This window comes from Trachypithecus francoisi, unplaced genomic scaffold (genome assembly GCF_009764315.1).
Source record: "Trachypithecus francoisi isolate TF-2019V2 unplaced genomic scaffold, Tfra_2.0 Lachesis_group13, whole genome shotgun sequence".
Taxonomy (NCBI): Eukaryota; Metazoa; Chordata; class Mammalia; order Primates; family Cercopithecidae; genus Trachypithecus; species Trachypithecus francoisi.
This window is the reverse complement of record NW_022681458.1, coordinates 80,147,610-80,168,000: the sequence shown is the minus strand read 5'-3', so window position 1 is coordinate 80,168,000 and position 20,391 is coordinate 80,147,610. Positions and strand designations below refer to the sequence as shown.

The 20,391-nt window shown below is 37.6% G+C and overlaps 1 protein-coding gene across 2 annotated transcripts in view; it reads right to left on the bottom strand.

Moving 5' to 3' along the window:
* The window catches only part of KCNH7 (potassium voltage-gated channel subfamily H member 7), a 498,464-nt gene that overhangs the window by 92,245 nt on the left and 385,828 nt on the right, over positions 1-20,391 (bottom strand). The window lies entirely within an intron of this gene.

The window sequence follows — 20,391 nt, the reverse complement described above, 5'->3', positions numbered from 1 at the left end:
GTCACCAAATTGAGAACTGATGTTAACAATGAATAGCATTATCAATGCGTAAAAGACCAATAAAGCAACATCTATATCCTGCAAAATCATGTGAACTAGATCACAGGTTGGTTTGGTGGCCTTTGCAAGGAAGGTTGGGGTGAATAGCAGTAAAGAAATGCAAAGAGGCTGGGCGCGGTGGCTCACTCCTGTAATCCTAGCACTTTGGGAGGCCGAGGCGGGCAGATTACAAGGTCAAGAGATTGAGACCATCCTGGCCAACATGGTGAAACCCCGTTTCTACTAAAAATACAAAAATTAGCTGGGCACGGTGGCGCATGCCTGTAGTCCCAGCTAGTTGGAAGGCTGAGGCAAGAGAATCACTTGAACCCAGGAGGTGGAGGTTGCAGTGAGCTGAGATGGCATGCCACAGCACTGCAGCCTGGGTGACAGAGTAACACATTGTCTAAAAAAAAAAAAATGCAAAGAAACAGATACACTAAGGCACACTTTGCTCAGCCAGGTTCCTTTTGCCTAGGTGGGTGTCCTCAGAATCATTGCCACTAAACCAAAGGGGAATGGGAGGGATGCTTCTGTGGGGAATGACATCTTTTCTCCAACACCTCCTTCCTTCGAGAGAAAAAGACCAAACTCACTCTGCAGCAGCCACCACTGATGTCTAGGAAGATGCTGAGCTGCCGTATGGTGCCTTATGTCAGCTTACTTTAGTTCTACCTTTAAATAAAAACATTGAGGATGGATGACACTTTAGTCCTTGCTTTAAAAAAAATAAGGATGATGACTTTTTTTTATATAGAGGATGGAATTAGAATTCCAGCTTAGTTCATCAATGCCTTCTCTTTTAGAAGAGAAGAAATACAGAGACAGAAACGCAGGAAGAATGCTTTGTGATGCTGGAGGCAGAAATTGGAGTGATGTGTCCACAAACTAAAGAACACCAAGATTTCTAACAACATCAGAAGCTCAGAGACCGTCATAAAACACATTCTCCCCTAGAAACTTCAGAGAGACAGTATGGCTCTGCTGACACCTTGACGTTGAATTTTTATCCTCTAGAACTGCTAGAGATGAAATATTTTGTTTTAAGCCACCTAGTTCATGGTAGTTTGTTACGGAAGCCCTAGGAAAATAATGCAGTGCTATTGTTTCTTTCACTTTACAGATGTGAAAACAGGTTAGCTAACTTTCCAAGGTGGTTTGGTTCTATATAGCCTGTGTCCTTAAACAACAGCATACCAGTATGTAACTCATTTCTTTGTGGGGATAAAGCCTCTGTTTTCCTAGTATACATACTATTTCCAGGAGAAAAAGAAAATATTTTAAAAGGTATGTGTGGATGTTTTCAAAATGCTTTTAATAAAGTCTTCATCACTTGTGGCAAATGGAGAATAGAGAATTATGTAGAACGACCTTTTTTTCTAGAGCCTAAATGCAGCTTGTTTGGATGGACACAAATGTGAAGAACATAGGAAGGAACAAAACAGCAATGCTAGATAGCCATGGATGGGCATCAACAAAATAAAAACGAAGACAATGTACAAAAATTAGAAATTCAGAATAGGTCAAATATTACTGAAGAAACCAGGCTCTGGAAACCAGGCTCTGGGATATATAACAGGCTCTGGGCCCTGTTAGATATCCCAGCTCTGACTTGGCCATTTAAAAATCTCCCTGAGTGTCAATTTTCTTACTAGCAAAATGGGACAACAATATCCAATTCATAGGCAACTGTAAACTATGTAAGATAACAAATGCATAAAGTTCCACGTATAGTCCCTATCTTACCATAAATACCCAATAAGTGATTATTACTATCATAATAATCAAGTCTTAGAGATATTTAACAAGAATAGCTCAAAATTAAATTACAAATAACATTCAATGCTAATTATAGTTATTGAATGAACCCAGCTCTCTGGTGTGACCTTGGAGCTAGTCAATTATGCAAAGATAGATAATGCAAAAGGCAGATGGTTAGGCCAGTTGGCCATGTGTGTTTGCTAGTAAGATAACAATGTTTCATTGTTTGTGTACATCTCAGTTATATCGATTGGTTTTGGGGCCCATGCAAAGTGGTATTTTAGGAAACCAAGTGTTTTTTAAAAGCCCTCAAACACTTTCAAAGGACCCCATTTAAGCAAGTGATAGCATATGTCCTCATAAAAGCAACGATCCTGGAACTAGGGAACATTTAGTTGGTCCGGTTGAAATACCAATCATAAAGGAAATGGTACATCTGATGGGTGGTCGGAGGACAGAGATTGCATGACTTTCTCTATTTCCCTGCAAGTGATGAAATGGTATTTCTTTAAAATAAAGTCAGTATTTATGGAGTCTCTGTCAGTTTTAAAATTTGAGTAGGTTTTCCAGGGGTCCTATAGAAATGATGTATGTGGCAAAATAAGATTCATATAGGAGATCTCTGAGATTCTACAATTATTTTATTTTTCTTAACTCACATTGTTTAAACAATTGCACTGAATTAGTATGATCTTACTATGTTTGCACCATTTACAGGTCGAGGATTAATGTGTGTTAAGGAAAGAAATCAGAAACACCACCCATGGGAATTCTAGGATAATGAGGAAAAATAAAGGTGTGTGTATGTATGTGAGCAAGCACATAATACTCGACCATGGTGTATTGTCCTGGGGTGTATTGGTGGACTTGAACTCCACAAATTATTTAAAGTAATTTAAAGTGTTTGGTTGCTGTTTATTTCCAAAGGAATACGTGTGATTGTCCTTTATTAAATTTTCAGTCATCTATCACCTACAAGAAGTTAAAAACCCTGACTTAGGACTTGGATTTCTATGGATCTCTGAATGCTTGTGTATGATCACAAACACATTTAGAATCATTAGGAGAGTGACAGCAAGAGAGAGAGAGAGAGCAAGAGAGAGAGAGAGTCAAAAGAGTAAGATTAGGAAATAGAAAATAAAGTATAAAGCAATGCAGGTGGCACTAGCAGGGAATGTATTTAAAGTCACAATGGTCACAATAAAGTCAAGGATGGCAACTTGCCTGAAGCACAGTTAGATGATTCTTCATTATTGACAGGGGTTTTCTGCGTATTTGCAAGGTGTATGGCCTGCAAATTCTCAGGTCTGTGTTTTGCTTTTTAATAGCCTGGCTAGGTGATGGATGTGTTAATTAGCCTGATTTGGTCATTCCACAATGTTTACATATTTCAAAACATCACACTGTATTCCATAAATATATATAATTATTATTTGTGACTTTAAAATAAAATTAAATTTAAACAAGAGGAATACTAGTTTCTCATTCCTGCTAAATTTTCCTATCAGAGACTGAGTAAATTCAGTTACTAAGTAGTCTTAGCAAATGTGATATCTCCATCAAATTAGTAGTTGATGACTCTTACTTGGTCGGGCCAGGTCTGATGGTTAAATCAATTAAGGGTCTGTAAAACCTGACTTTAACCACAGGAATCTACTCAAGTCATTCATTTTAGTAACAGGTTCTTGGAAGGCTGTCATTTGCCTTCTGGACTTGTTCTTTTTGGAGATCTGACAAGCTTCATTAGGGACTCAGAAGCGCAAGGAATAGAAAGTGCCAGAATAGCTATAGGCCAATTCCACAGAGCCATAAGAAGTAAAACAAGCTGTCTTCCACACAGTCAGGTGTTAAATTGTTTATTTTTTTTCTCCTTTCCTCTCTCCTTTTCATCCTTTCTTCCCTCCCTTTCTTCCATTTTTTTTCCTTCCACAATAAAAAAGTTTTAACAGAAGTCAGACTTCTGCTTTATTGTTTCATTTGTATGAAAAGAGGAATTATAAATTAAGTTGTAGAGTTGTTTACTAGATTCTAAACTCCCTGATGGCCTTAACCACGTTTAACATATTTATGTACTTTAAACCACCCCACATGCATTGCTGCCCATATAGTAAATAGTCAATATAGTTTTTTTCTCACTAGATGGCTAAAATGTGACCCACATGGTCAAAAACATGTAAGGAGGATGAAGTTGGTTATTTGAAAAATTAATTTCTATTGTTTTAAATTTAAAAGATCCTTTGAAAAACATCTTTCTAGGACTCAGAAATGCAGTACTCCCTAATATTGTAGGCAAATTGATGACTAAGAATCTCTCTTCCACGTTCAAATAATAAAAAAAAACCCCAAACAACTGTAACAAAAAAGTAAAAATAAAAAAGCATTCCCCTTTTTAAAAAGTTACCAAACAAACCTGTAGAGAAACAATTTGAAAAATATTATATTTTAATTATGGCATATTTCTCCAAGGGAGAAAACAAATCATATATTCTACTGAAAGCCATTATGAATCTTAAAATAAAGTCTGAAACTGATTCTATCATAGTCAAGAAAGAGCTATATCTAAATGTTGGCCACAAGTACTAATGATATAACTTCCTTCTTTTGTTAAGCAACTATCAACCAAAGTCTTTTTTTTTTTTTTTTTTTTTTTTTTTTTGAGACGGAGTCTCGCTCTGTCGCCCAGGCTGGAGTGCAGTGGCCAGATCTCAGCTCACTGCAAGCTCCGCCTCCCGGGTTTACGCCATTCTCCTGCCTCAGCCTCCCGAGTAGCTGGACTACAGGCGCCCGCCACCTCGCCCGGCTAGTTTTTGTATTTTAGTAGAGATGGGGTTTCACCGTGTTAGCCAGGATGGTCTCGATCTCCTGACTCGTGATCCGCCCGTCTCGGCCTCCCAAAGTGCTGGGATTACAGGCTTGAGCCACCGCGCCCGGCCTCAACCAAAGTCTTTTAGCAGCTAATCTTATAAGTAATTTTAAACCAATGGGTACATGAATCGTCTGAAATAAATAAAAATAAATAAATATGGCATTCTTGCTTATTTAAGAGACTTGATGTAGAAGCATAATTTTGTACCAGAGATTCATTAGCTTCCTGTTTTTGCACAACATCTCACAGGGATAACTTCCTAGGAGGTAATTTCTCTTGATTCTAAATGTTCCTGAATTCCATTTTGGCTGATATTATACTATATATCTCATGAGAAATTTTTTTAGCTTTGACATTTTTAGATTAAAAACTACAAAGATTTTTTATGTCTATCCATGTCTCCTAGGGGGAGGCATGAATCTGATATTTAACTGAAACAAAAAGTATTATGCAAGTTACAAAGAGCAAATAGAAATCAAGACAGTTTATGCCTCCTGATGGCAACTATCACTTTCTTTCTAACCTCTAGCCTAATGATTGTGTAATAATATAACTATATCCATGCTCCAGGCTCCTTGATTTCTTTATTCTTACAGCATTTTACATCTTACTGTTAGATAAAATATGCCAGTTTTTTTTTTAAATACAACTAAAACTGCTGCATTTACTTTCTTGTCAGACACATATGAATAACAAAAGGCATGTATTACTCCCTTTGTGACCATTCATCAAATTTTACATGGTAAACAGAAGCAATGTCTTTTAACATAACTAATTTCATAAACAATCTTCCTTACTAATTTTGCCTTACTGATAAATGTGTTTAAACTTCTCATACACAGATAAACCAATGGACTCTGTTCTATATTGGCGTCTAAAATCGTGGTTCCTCAACCTTGGATTTCAAAGTTTTGTAAAATTAAAAAAGAAATAAGACATATTATAGGGTTGCCAACTTTTTACTTGACCAATTATGAATGTTAGGAAATGCAACTATTTTTCTCTACCATGATCATTTCATAAAGATTATGGAGATAAAACATCAGAAAGGGGAACGTCTAGGAATAAAAAGCAATAATTTTAAGTAAGCAAATTCAGCTTTACCAAGACCTTATTATATTGTTTCATCTCTATCATTTTGTTGTGGACAGTATTATCTGTGTCACCAGGAAGCACTGCTCTGAGACTAGCATATGGAAGAACTGTGAAACAAATTATCTCAAGTAGAAACTAACTGGGTTGAGCTAAACAATCTCTAATATCCCTTTCAGCCTTCATATACTCTGAGATTCCAATTGTTACTGCACTATTTATGTCATAACTTATTCCACTAGTCAAGAGTAATCATTGCATTGGTGACATTAAATGCAAGCTCTATGATCAAAAAAAATTTCCTATTAAAATAGTTTAAATTTTATTCAGATTTCCAATATAGAAATGTATTTTTAAAAGCATTCATGTGTCCCCTACACGAATTAGACAGGCAATTGCTGTAGCAGTACAGGACTTAATAATGGCAGGTTTCTGCATACAAAATTTCTACTGGAGTGTCTTTTGTGTTTAATTTAACTGTGCTAGAGTGAAAGCTGCCTCACATCAATCACTTTGGTTGCAAGGATATTGTTTTGTATAGGGACAATTCAGTGAGTCTTGCTGAGTAATGGTGTGCATTGTACTCTTGTTGAGGTTATAAGCAGAATCTGACTGTAGTTAACTGTGCACATCAATATAATACATTTACAAAAAATCCACTAAGTGTCATGTAAATGTGCATCCTGTTGTGCAGTCATGCATTCCCTTATCCAATTTTTATTTTTTCTCTATGAATTTTTAAGCAGCTATGGCTCCAAAGGAGGCATCTATTTTCCCAAATGACAGACTGCCCACCATTAATTACTTTTCAACTCCATCATCAATATTCCATTTTATAGGATGTTGCTTTGAACTAAACTCGACCAGTGAAGATAATCAGAATTTACCCAATATTGCATGTAATCAGAGTTAACATCTTATCTGTATATCGCCTTATCTCTCTTTAATTGACTGCATCTACTTCCTTGCCACTATAAACAGTGGCAGGGTATAAGATTTATAACTGTGTGCAAATAAATATATAAACTTAATACACATATTTATGCTAGTATGCTATGATAGCTAGAGTCTAAAAATGGCACGAGAGACACTATATATTAAATATGCTAGGGAACTCTTGCCTCACACTATTGTATTATGAAAGAAATCTTAAAAGGTACTGTATTAGTTCATTCTCATGCTGCTATAAAGAACTGCCCAAGACAGGGTAATTTATAAAGAGAAGAGGTTTAATTCACTCACAGTTCTATACAGCTAGGGAGGCCTCAGAAAACGTACAATCAGGGTGTAATGGGAAGCAAACATGCCCTTCTACACATGGCGGCAGGACAGAGAAGTGCCAATCAAAGGGGGAGAAGTCCCTTATAAAACCATCAGATTTCATCAGAACTCACCCACTATCATGAGGACAGCATGAGGTTAACCATGTAGGGATTATGGGAACAACAATTCAAGATGAGATTTGGATGGGAACACAACCAAACCATATCAGGTACCAGAAACACATTTCTGTGATTTGTTGTATTTGCCATAGATGCAGAATGATGATTTCTTGAGTTAAATGAGTGTCACCTGAGGCTGCCATTTTGTGTAGTGTTACTTCACTGGTAACTTGTTTGGTTGCTTATTTCATTTGAGGACAGGTAATGGGCTTTAAGTGACTGCCACTCAGCTAAAATACTCAAAATTATCTAATTGTCAGTAAATTTAAGAATAATTTAACTGGACACTAACTTTATAAATAAGATGTGAAATGAAGAGAGGTGATTCACATGTATTAAATGTAAAATAGAGAAGGAAATGATTATAAGAGAAAGGCTCACTTACAAATGAAGAGAGGCATCAATGTAGTCAACCTTTGCTTATATCTGTTCTTGAGGGAATGAGTGGATTGCTATAACCAGCATGTCATTTCCAAATAATTCTATTTGACTTCAGGATGGATTTTAGTTCTTTCCTACGACAGTGGGAGGCTTTGTTCTGGGAATTCACAAGATATTAAAAGAAAAACCATACAGCCTGAAGGATTTCACACTGTCTGAAGCTTAGAAAGCTGTGCGAATTGCTTGTCTTTAGGAAAGAGTTCAGTCAGCAGAAGTTATCTTGTCACTGAGAAGGTGAAGTGATTCTTTCACCTAAGACTGTGAAATCAATATGTCAACTGAGTTCTAAATGTAATTCACCATGCTTGCTATAGTTTGGATATATGATCCTCCAAATTTCTTGTTGAAATTTGATCCCCAACATTGGAGCTGAAGCCTAATAGGAGGTGTTTGGGTCATGGGGTAGATCCCTCATGAACGGCCTTGCACTGCCTCACAGAAATGAGTGAGTTATTGTTCTATTAGTTCCCTGAGGGCTGGTTATTCAAGAAGCTGGCACTTCCCCCCTTTCTCTCCTGCCTCCTCTCTTGCATTGTAGTCTGCACAAATTGGCTCTCTTTTGCCTTCCACCATGAGTGGAAGCAGCCTGAACACCCTTTAGAAGCAAGTGCTGGCACCATGCTTCTTACACAGCCTGTAAACTGTGAAGCAGGTAAACCTTTTTACTTTATAAATTAACTATGCTCAGACATTCCTTTATAGCAACACAAACAGACTAAGACAATGCTCAATCAGCTGGCAAAATCTTACATTTATGTGCTGGGAGCTTAGTCCTTTTGGGCTGCTATAACAAAACGCCCTAGACTGGATTGCTTATAAACCATGGGAATTTATTTCTCACGGTTGTGGAATCTGAGAAGTCCAAGATCAAGGCAACAGCTGATTCTGTATCTGGTGAGGACCTGATTTCTGACTCACAGATGGCACCTTCTTGTTGTATCCTCAGGTGGTGGAAGGGGCAAGGCATTAATATTGTTCATGAAGACTCTTACCCCCATGACCTAATCACCTCCCACAGGCTGTATTTCTTAATAACATCACACTGGGATGTAGGGCTCATCATAGGAATGTAGAAGAGATGCAAACATTTGGACCATAGAACTGACTTCGTCAGAGTGTTCAGGTTTTTTTGATGCCCCCCTCTCCATCTGGGAGTAGTCATCCTGGCACTGGTGGGTTCAGCAGTGGCTCCACTTTTATGTATTTGGCATCTGTTTATGTTAACATGGAGGAGTCTGATTACCGGGCATCTGACACTCTCAAAGTTCCAATCAGAGAAGAAAAACTCTGCAGCATTCTCAAAACATTAAAATAATTGAGATACCAAGATCTAAATAAAAATCTCAATACAATCTGACCTTACGTCTTCATACTAAAGAATATAAAGTTATCAAGAAAACAAAAATTAAATTTGCATATGGTCTAATTTCCATGTTGTTACCTCAAATTATGCAAGATTATCAACAAAATATCTTGGCAGAATAATTTAGTTTTCTTTTACTGTTTCTATATCTTGGGCAAGCTATTTATTCTTTTCCTTCTTTTTTTTTTTTTTTTTTTCTGAGACAGAGTCTCGCTCTGTTGCCCAGGCTGGAGTGCAGTGGTGTGATCTCGGCTCACTGCAATCTCCACCTCCCAGGTTCAAGCGATTCTCCTGCCTCAGCCTTCCGAGTAGCTGGGACTACAGGTGCATGCCACCACGCCTGACTAATTTTTTGTATTTTTGGTAGAGACAGGGTTTCATCGTGTTAGCCAGGATGGCCTCAATCTCTTGACCTCATGATGTGCCTGCCTCGGCCTCTCAAAGTGCTGGGATTACAGGCTTGAGCCACCGCACCTAGCCTCTTTCCTTTCTTTTGAGAAGAACTTGCTCTGTTGACCAGGCTGGAGTGCAGTGGCACAATCACAATTTACTGTAACCTTGAACTCCCAGGCTCAAGTGACCCTCCCTCCTCAGCTTCCCAAGGAGCTAGGACTACAGGTGCATACCATGCCATCTGCTTAATTTTTAATTTTTATTTTGTAGAGGCAGGAGTCTTGCTATGTTGCACAGGCTGGTCTCAAACAATTCTCCTGCTTTAGCCTCCCAAAGTTGTGGGATTATAGGTGTGAGCAACTGTGCTTTGCCTTCATTCTTTGTTATAGTGTATTTGAAAAGTTAAGGTGGCATGTGATCGTTAAACACTGTTAGGAAATTTTATGCTATAATAAAAAGTAAAGTCTTGTCAATTCGTATAAACCAACATATTTGAGAGCAAAATCATATTTTAGTACCATAGCTAACACTTCGGTAAACACCAATTGAACAACTATGGTTTTGAACTAGTTCAGGGACATCTCTGGCAGTACTTCTGGTACAGGGTCAAAATGCTCTTGGGCTGACCTGGGTAGTTTGCATGCAAACCAATAATATTCACCATACGACAAGGGCCAGGCAAGCAGGAGGAACTGACTACTGTGGGACATCTAGGGATCTTTGACAAGGGTACTAGTTGAGTGAATCTTAAAGGATATGTGTTTTTTTGTGTTTGTTTCTTTTCAGTTGGAAATAATATGCTTTTCAGAAGAGTACATTCCACTATCAAAGTTTGGTGGGATGAGAGCTATGGTCCTCAAGCCTTTTTTATGCATAAGGACTACCTAGGAAGCTTATCAAAAGGTAGATTTCCTGCTTTCCCCCCTCTGAGACTAGGTGAAGCCCAGGAATCTGAATTTTAACAAGCATTTAAAGTGACTCCAATGCACTTGGTCTCCTGTGTATATATTTGCATGTTTGTATATGTGTACACTTATGTGTGTGTATGCTTGTGCTTGTGTATGTATGCATGTGTTTGAGAGCAGTCAAAGAGAAAGAGCCCAAATAACAGAAAATCAGGGAAAGAAATATTGACCTTAATTTAATTTGTGTCTTTAGAAATGCATATGAGGAGAAACATGTTCTTTGATCTAAACAACTTGTTTGGGCAGCTTTCTCTTCAAAGCAATAGTTGAAACATCCTTATGCAATCAGGACCTGCGGTGAAGGAATGAGTAAGTGAGTGTCAGAAATAGGATCAAGAAATGAAGAAGGAGACTGCATCAAAAGTCTCCCAAATCATTTATTTATTAGATCATTCTGCCCACATTCATTAAGGACACATTTATTATATGTCAGGCACTGGGCTAGGCCCTGTGGATACAGAAATAAAAGACTCCTTAGAAGGGTTATATTCTAATAGGGACCACAGAGAAATAACAAATGGCAATACAGTGTGATCAGCACCATGATAGGGTTACACATAGGAGCTGAGGGAGTACAGAGAAAACCACTTAGTCCAAAATTGTATGCATAAGTGTGTGCCTTCGTGTGTGTATAAAGTCTTTCTGTAGGAAAACTTAACTCTCTGAATTGAGTTTTTATGAATAAATGGAAGTTCTTTAGATAAAGACAGCTTTGTAAGAGGTCAAAATTGACTCAGCACTGTAGGTTGCTGTGGTTGCACAATATGGTGTGAAATGGCTCAGATAAATGGGGAATTATAATAACAACCTACCCTTCTTAAGGTCTTTCTATGTCCTAGACACTGTGCCAAGAGCTGCATGAGAATTATCTCACTGAATTTTCACAATAATCCTATAAAGTAGCTCTTATTACCATTTCAGGTTTCAATGAAGAAATTAAAGTCCCATGAGGTTAGCAAACTTTCCCAGGGGCATAAAAGTGATACACGGCAGAACCAGGATTAGAAGCCAGGCAACTTGGCTTTAGCGCCTAAGACTTTAAATACCACTTAATACTGTCCTTATGCACTGTATATAAAGGGTCATAATAAGAAGATTAGACATTCTCTTGAGTACAGTTACCAGTTAAATAACATGATCAGATTAGCAGTTTTCAAAGACCACTTTGTCATAGCAAAAATAGTTTCACTGGAGTAGATCAAAATTGGAGGTTCTGAAACTAATTAGAGGTAGCTGTTATAATTCCAGAGAGAAAGGCTGATGCCTTGAATTAAGATTTCTGCCTCCTGGTATTCATGTCTTTATGTAACCCCTTCCTCTTGAGTGTAGGCTGGACTTACTGAGTTGCTTCAGATGGATACAATATATCAGAGGTGAAAAGATCTCATTACTACGTTAAGTTACAAAAAGGCTGTGGCTTCTGTCTGTGTGCACTCTCTCACACTCTCTCTTAGACTGTTGCTCTGGAGGAAACCAGCTGCCACGGTTTGCTCTGGAGGAAACCAGGCTTGCTGGAAGGCTCACATAAGTGAGCCTAGAAGAGTGAGCTCACCTTCTTCCAGCCTTGTGGAAGACCTGGAGTGAGAACACCTAGCTAAGCTTCTCTTCAATTCTCAATCCACAAAAACTGTGGGGTAACAAATGCTTGCTGTTTTCAGACACTAAGATTTAGGTTAATTTGTCACTGAACAATAGATAACTAATTTATCAAGAACTCTTACTTTATTATTATATATACTACAAGGCCCCTGGAGACATGTGGTATACATGTGGCGAATGACACTGTTTAAAGATGCCATTTATGTACAGAATATTACTTAAAAGAATTTTTCCAGGAAGACATTACCATGTCTAATTGATAGTAAAGCCCTAATAAATTCAAGTTGCCTCACAATAATAATCAGTTGTCTCACAAAATATATTTTGGGTATTTCTATAATAATTTTGGAAGATCTGATATTGAACCCTATGCCAAATAGCACGGCACGAAGCCAGAGAACAGTGCTTGCCTTCCCCGTCTCCACCCAAATTGTCCCTTGCTCTGGATATTATGCCAGCTCCATATTTGGGTGTATATAAGAAACCACAAATCTTACAATATAGTTGTTATTATAGCACATACAGTACAGCCAACTGACTGTTCAGATACATACAGTGAATGCTTTTTGGTAAAGATGAGGTTATTATGCCCACCTATAGCTGATTGTCATGATAAAGGATATTTTTACCCCTTAAATAACTGCCTTTCACTATGTATTATCCCCCAAATAGTTGACAAAGAAGAGGGCAAATTTAACATGGAGTCCTTGAAGGCCCCCACCCACCCACCAGCAGTGTGTACTTTCTCAGCCTCATGAGTCATGGGCTGTGTGCATACAGTTGGCTCAGATGAGCTGGCACCCTTGAAACAGTAGCAGCTGCGCTAAACAATTACCCTGCTCTAACTGAGAAAATTTCCCATGGGGGACAAAGAGCCAGCTGGGCATTGCTGGTGCTTATCTGGTGGACGTTTGTTAGTTTATATGAACACTGAAATTCCCAGGGCAGCAATCAATGGGTGAGATAATTCAACCTGGAATACATTAACTCAGAAAACTGCAACTGGAGAAGCCCCTTTTGTTGGGGGCACTCTGTGCCTTCAGCAAAGCAAATTGGCAAGCCTTGTCCAGAACATTTAGAACTCACATGAAGCCTCCCAAGGCCTGCCATCTCATTAAAGGAGTCTGGCGCCCAGTAATGAAATTCATTTTACCAGTACTCAGCTTTCTTGGTGAAACTTGCTGAAATAATGCCCTTCAACTTTCTGGTCAAAATTACACTGAAACTTTATATACAGCTGACTTTTATAGAGCAAACTTCTAGTGTTAATATTATAAGACATATTCATTATACCAGAGGCTGTATCAAAATATTAATATTTGCCTGGCATTACTAATGGATAAAAATACCTCGAGAGCATCTTAATACATTCAGTAATTCAGTAAAACTCATTATCTTGAAACTATCATTTAAACTTCTTATGAAGACAGATGCTCAAACTAGATGATTTTTACAGCAGATATTATATTTTAATGTAACATATTTAAAATAAAGGTTATGAATCTTAAACTAATGAAGTTTTCTTAGCAGTTCATTTTAAATTACTTCCATTTTACTAAGCTATATGTCATTTGCTCTGTATCCTTAATATTATAGGTTCATTAGTATACTTTAGTAAATGTATTTTAAAACATCTTTAAATACAACTAATCTTGAGATAATTGATAAAACAGAGGTCAATCCTGTACTATGTTTAGTAAATAAGAATGGCAGAAAACATCATGTGTCATTACCTAATGAACTGAAGAATGAAGGCCTTTCCAGAAAATAATTGCAAATTTGAAGCTTCGAAAACTAAGATTCCATTGCTACCTCCAGTGGAAACACAGCTTCTCAGATGTTAAAAAGTGGTTATGCATATGATTAAGTCTCATATTTGCAATACAAGCTTTTATATAATAACGATTAAAAATGCATTAGTCAGGAGCAGAAGTTGTAGCCTTGGGTACCAGATTTATTTATGTCTTAGTTACCTCAGGAATTAGGAACTAGGGCATCTAAGGCTTAGGCTAGGCATATAAATGTTGTCATTCAGGCCACCTATTAAAACTGATTTTTTAAGATAGATTTCCTAACTGCAGTAAGAACAAGAGTGAAAGAGAAGTATAAAATTCTTGCCTAGCAGTAAATAATGATTAAAGGCAGTATCTTGAAAGCCTTATGATCATTCTTAACATTCTGCAGATTTTCCTGTCGTGGTATCTTTTCACTTACTAACATGGACTCACCCCAGAGGAGACTAAGGCCCTGAATGCATGCATCACCAGTCCTCAGAGCTCACATGCCAAGGGGCAGGGAGCACAAGAGTCAAAGCCAAGACCCAAGGCTTCTGGAGCACAAAGCTGCCTGGCAGCTTCACCAGCCACCTTCTTCCTTTGGGCTCTCTTTCCAGTTCCTAGGCAAGACTGTTTGAGAAAAAAAAGTCAACAGGGTCTTTCCTGCAGCCTTCAGAGATAGAATAGAGAAGGAGGGACTTTATATGAGGGAAGTTTTATGTATTTATTTTCCAGCAGTCAGACTCTAAAAAAAGCAGGCTGTCATTTCTGTGTTCACAGGGAATAGTACTGAAACACACAAGAAGCAAACATATTATAAATTCTATAAAAATGTTTTCTTCTAATACTTGTTGTTTTCAATAATTTCTATTACTGGATGAAATACTATTCCCCTCTTAAAAGTCAAATACCATAATTTATTTAGAAGGGGATGTGTTAGATGTCTGACTCTACCTTACCTCTTCAAATGAATGCCTACATTTTCTATATAGCCTTCTGTCCACACATTTATCCATCCATCCATCCATCCATCCATTCATCCATCCATCCATTCATCCATCCATCCATCCATTCACTCACTCACCCAACTTTTATTGAGCAGACACTGGGAAAACGATGAGAAACAAAAAAGACACAGCCCCTCTCCTCATGGAACTTAGTCACTAGTGGGGCAAAATGGGTATGACATAAATAAGTACACAAATAAAGATTTCATCTCAATTGTGACATGTGTGATAGAAAATAAAAGGAAGGCACCATGAACATGTGTGACTGGGTGAATTTAACTCAGGTTAAGGAAGGCACCCTTGAGGAAATGGGCTAGGTACAGTGGTAGAACATAGAGGTCAGACTAGACATAGGGAGGGCCCATTAGACAGGGCCTTGGAAAGGTCTTCACACACGTGGATTAACTGCTCAAGGCTCCCAATGACTTGGGTACCTATTGCAAGAAGCTATGTCCATTTTCCATTGCCAATTCCAAGTACTCCACCTCTTCTCAGTTAATTGTTCATTATAGTACCATAGACTGTTACAGGTGGAAGTGGGCAAGTGTATTTTCCAGCACATATTTGTGATCTGCTTGAGGTAAGGGGGCACCATGTATTACCTCAGTGATGAGCATCTCATAGATTTAATCTACTTGTTTGGAATAAAATGTTGTAAGTGTAATAAGAACAATTTTAATTACAATATTGACTCTGTGATTCTTCTAATGTTATTCTGGAAAGTATTTTGTTTGTCTATAATCTTATAGGCAAGATATTTCCCTTATTCATTTTGCAAATTCTCTCCTCCACATCACCTCAACCCAGTTGAGGGACTGCACAAAATGATTTCAAACCAAGTCCTCATCTGAATTAATGCAAATTCAAAGTTATGAAGTCCAAATCAATGAGGTTTTGAAGGCCTTATGACACACTGTATTTTCTCACCTTTCAGTCTAATATAAAGTCATAGAATCACGATTCATTGATGTTTCTGGCACTAATTTAATTTCAAACCACCTGCTTGCCTTCCGTGTAAGGTAGGCCCTCAGGCAGTTAAAGCTTCTGACCTACTTCAGACTTTCTTTTATGCTCTGGAATGCATCCCGTTTTAGAGAGCAGGTTAAACTCCAGAACATGTCCTTAATCATTGTGACTCCCTGGGCTTTCCTGGTGCTTTTTAGAAGGAAGCAGAACGGATCCAAATAAAACATATGGGCAATTTTTATTTTAAAGCTTCAGATCTGTTCACAGAAATCACGAGGGAGGGGAGAGAGGTACAGTACTGCACTCTAAATTTAGGTCAGTGGGAATGACTCAGTTATTGAAAAATTCTACCTCTGACTGATAGAATGAGGCCCTGTAATGAGAATGGAAAAAAAAAAAAAAAGAATGTGAAAGTCTTCTTTTTTTTTTTTTTAAAAAAGTCAATACCTTGAATATATCTTATGTTCATTGATAAGTTGAATACAACTTATTTATCTTAAAAAATAATGATAATTATTTATTTGCTAAAGGATACCCTGAGGATTGATGAAAGGTTTTATTTTTGCCACAGAAATATCAGAGTTTAGATTTCTGGTGAAATGAAAGGCTTGTGAACTTTACATATTCTTATAGATTTCAAGCAAGCATGTTTTTTTGTTGATGAGAGCAAATGATCAGTACCCAAAACACAGTTCAAAACTTAACTGAATGAGCAACTGGCTTTGACAATTTAAGCATAAATCGTATTTGTCCTAAATATATATTTTGCTCCTTGTTTATTTCATTTTTATAGATTAGAAATGAAATTTACATGTGTACTCATAAGATGAAAAGGAAACAATAAATGACGTCTCCTAAGACAAAGGCAGCTAAATTCAACTTGAGATACATTAAGAAATTGTGTGTGTGTGTGTTGTGTGTGTGTGTGTGTGTGTGTTTTGAGATGACTGTATGATTGAAGTACAGAGTGAAATCAGATATCAAAAGCTGAAGAGAAATAATATTTTTACCTACCCGAGGATGCCTTTGGAGAAGCCTTGCCAAGAATCCCTCCTGATGCCCTTTTTTAATTCATTAATCCCTGCCTTTTACTCTTTCTTAGAATGGAAAATAAATGCAGGCTGAATCTCAAGATAACAGATGGAATTTATTTTAATTTCTACTTCATGACAATGTCATCTTAGATTTCATTTGAAGGTATTGCAAATGTAACCTGATATTCCATGAAACATGATTTTGTCAAGAAGAATAGCATTTCTTAAGACTTTAATGAAGCTATTTTTTTTTTTTTTTTTTTTTTTTTTTTTTGAGACGGAGTCTCGCTCTGTCGCCCAGGCTGGAGTGCAGTGGCGGGATCTCAGCTCACTGCAAGCTCCGCCTCCCGGGTTTATGCCATTCTCCTGCCTCAGCCTCCGGAGTAGCTGGGACTACAGGCGCCCGCCACCTCGCCCGGCTAGTTTTTTTGTATTTTTAGTAGAGACGGGGTTTCACCGTGTTACCCAGGATGGTCTCGATCTCCTGACCTCGTGATCCACCCGTCTCGGCCTCCCAAAGTGCTGGGATTACAGGTTTGAGCCATGCGCCCGGCCTAATGAAGCTATTTTAAGACGTTAGGAGAGGAAAGAAAATCTCTAGTTGAAGGCAAGCACTAGATTATGCTACAAAAAAATGGAGTTCAGGTTAGTTACTATAAGAATTCTGGGTTTGTTTGTTTGTTTGGTTGGTTGGTTGTTTTAATTTAAGCCTTACTGAAATACTGCTATTTTAAATAGACATTTGTGGTATATGCATTTTTTTTTGTGGTTTTCCTGACTTATTACTACATCGTAAATGATTCAGTCTACAGTAAACACAGGAAGCTTCTCACAATTATACATTCATTCTCCTCCTTCAGCAGAAGGCTGTTTGACAGAGCCCCTAACTCCTTCTGAAGGTGAAAAAGGGAAATGACTATAGCAATGGCATTGGGAGGGTGCCTAAGGAAGGTGAACTTGTAGGAAATTTGGGAAGATGTCAACCAGAGGGCCTGAATCTAAAACATATCTTTCCTTTCTCCTGTCATCCCTCACCTTCCTCCTGCATGTTTCCATCAATAAAAGATTCCTTTGAGTTAATGAATTTCTCATTCAAGATGCAAATATATCCCAGTGAGAACAAAACTCTCAGTTTGTCATGCAGCTTTTTACACGAGATACTCTCATCAAATTGGTGGCATTCAGAAAACATGGATTTTTATTATGATGGGACCTGAGGGGATTTATTTTTAAACAAACTCTATTTATAATTTTGTATATTATCTGAGAACATTGGACCAGTTTATAAGTCATCCATGATGTGAAGGGAACATTTTGGAATGGAAAACTGGCCTGGGAGAATGGTCTAGCTTATATAGAGCAAGAAGTTACAAAAGTGAGGGGGTTAAGGAAAAAGAGGTGTGAAAAAGGAGGATGGTTAAGAGATCGGAGCTGTCTCATGCTACTCTTCCCACAGCTGCCTCTGGGACTTTGCCTCCCCTATTCACTGGGCTTGAAAATCCCTGTGCTGCTTTTGGTGACTGCCTTGCACACTCACTGATTGAGGCTCCACCCAACTGATATCCTTCTGGCTTCCTTCATGTTTTAACGTCAACATTACTTCTTCTGGCTCCTCCAGACTGGGTTACGTGCCCCCTTTCTGCTCACAGATGGCCCTGTTTATTATAGTATAAACTTTGTCACACTCTGATTTTTCTCTTATTCTTTCTATCTTTTCCCACTCAACTAGATGGCAGGGTTGTGTCACCACTGTAACCAGAGTTTGTAAAACAGCATCCTTTTCAGATCAGGCATTCCATATATATCTGGAGAACAAAAAAAAAATTATTTGCAGTTTTGCCTTGGAAACGACACTAAACTTTTATTGAATGTCTACAACAAAGAAGATATTATGCCTACTTTACAAATTAGGAATCCAAGACAAGTTAAATCAAACAATGCAGTCAAGAACATTGTCAGTATTAAATGATAGGGGTGGGAATTTGAATACAAATGACATTTTCTTATCTTCCCATTTGGAAGCTAATTGAATAAGAGAGTCTCAACCTTTTACAATTCAGTTCAGGATGGTCTTATCTAAGACGTTCTATCCAGCACAGTGTCTCCCCATCATTTCCGGACTCTTTCCTCATCAGTGAAAAAGGAGAGACCAAGGGCGGAGTATATAAAAGGAGGAGAAGAATTAAATTTTATGTATCTTATTTGGCTTGGCTGGAACTCAATAAATGTTACATGAATGAATACATGAGGTTGCCACTCCCTCTCATCAAGGAAGTATTATCAGACATCAGAACCTTCTCTTATGAATGCAGAGAATGTACTATACGCATTAAATAAAATGTGCACTTTATTTAGCTCAATTACCAATTGATGAGTTAGTCTGTTAGGTACTTTGAGAGATATTTTAAGAAGATATTATGATACTACCTCTCAAGGCATAGTTAAGAAAACAAAATAAACTATACAGACACATATATACACAAGTTATGTATCTATCTATCTATCTATCATCTGTCATCTATCTATTATCAATCTATTATCATCTTCTCTTTCTTCTTTTTCATCATCATCATTATCACCATCTAGCTATCTAGCAAGAAACACAAAGCAATACAGAAATAAATTGCTTAGTTGTGTAAAAATAAACTAAGTGCTCTTTGAGTTTAAGGATGGGACAGACCAGTGCAAGCTGGGAAGCCTATTAAATTTACCTGGGGATGACTTGGATCTCAGAAATGAGAAGGCTTTGATATATAGAGAAGAGGATGGCAATATGTCTAGTCTAGGAATCGCTGCAAGCGAATTTCCAATGCTTGTCATGAGTAAGACAAGGGGAGTTAAAAGAAGGCTGACCAGAGCAGGTATGATGTGCTGATGAGGAGTGAGAATACAGTGATAGGGAAGAGGGAAAGTACAAGTAGTGAAAGAGCACTTTGGGGTGAGGAGGAAATACCAAAATGTCTTCTGTGGGGTTTGTGTGTGTGAGTGTGTGCGTGTGTGCATGCGCGCTTGTTTTCCAGGAAGATAAACAGTGGATTCTAAAGGATATATTAAAGCGAATTCACGGGGGTGACAGTGCAATAAAATAATTAACCTATTACAATATAAAAGTTTTCTCTCTAAGACTTGGGAATAGCTGTTGCAAACAATGCCAGTACTTTAAAACAGTTATATTAAGTTTACTGGTTGAACCACAGTCAAGTTATGTGTCAGGTCACTCAGGTTAAGCATTAAGCCAAAGCAAGAGAAGAGAATGATATTCATGTCTGCTGCTTCCTACAGCTATAGAACCTTGGGAAATTGAAAATGTTCCAGAAGTAGGTTCTTCAAATCTTCATAGATTAATCAAAATCTTTCCATCTTTTTCTGGATAGCTATACCAAAAAAAAAAAAGTTTCACATAAAACTGAAAGTGTATTCTTAATATTTTCTGAGCATAAACTGAATGTCAACTGTCAACTGAATATAATTATATGGCAGCTATTAGCAACCTACTTTTTACCTGCTGTAACTGAAAATTCTTGGAACTATTATGTACCAGTAATTATGTTCCGGATTTATTCTCAAAAAGGAGAATGGGAATGAAGAAGGACCCCTATTAATAAGGAATTAACTCCTTATAAGCTAAAGAAATAAAAGTGGAATGCA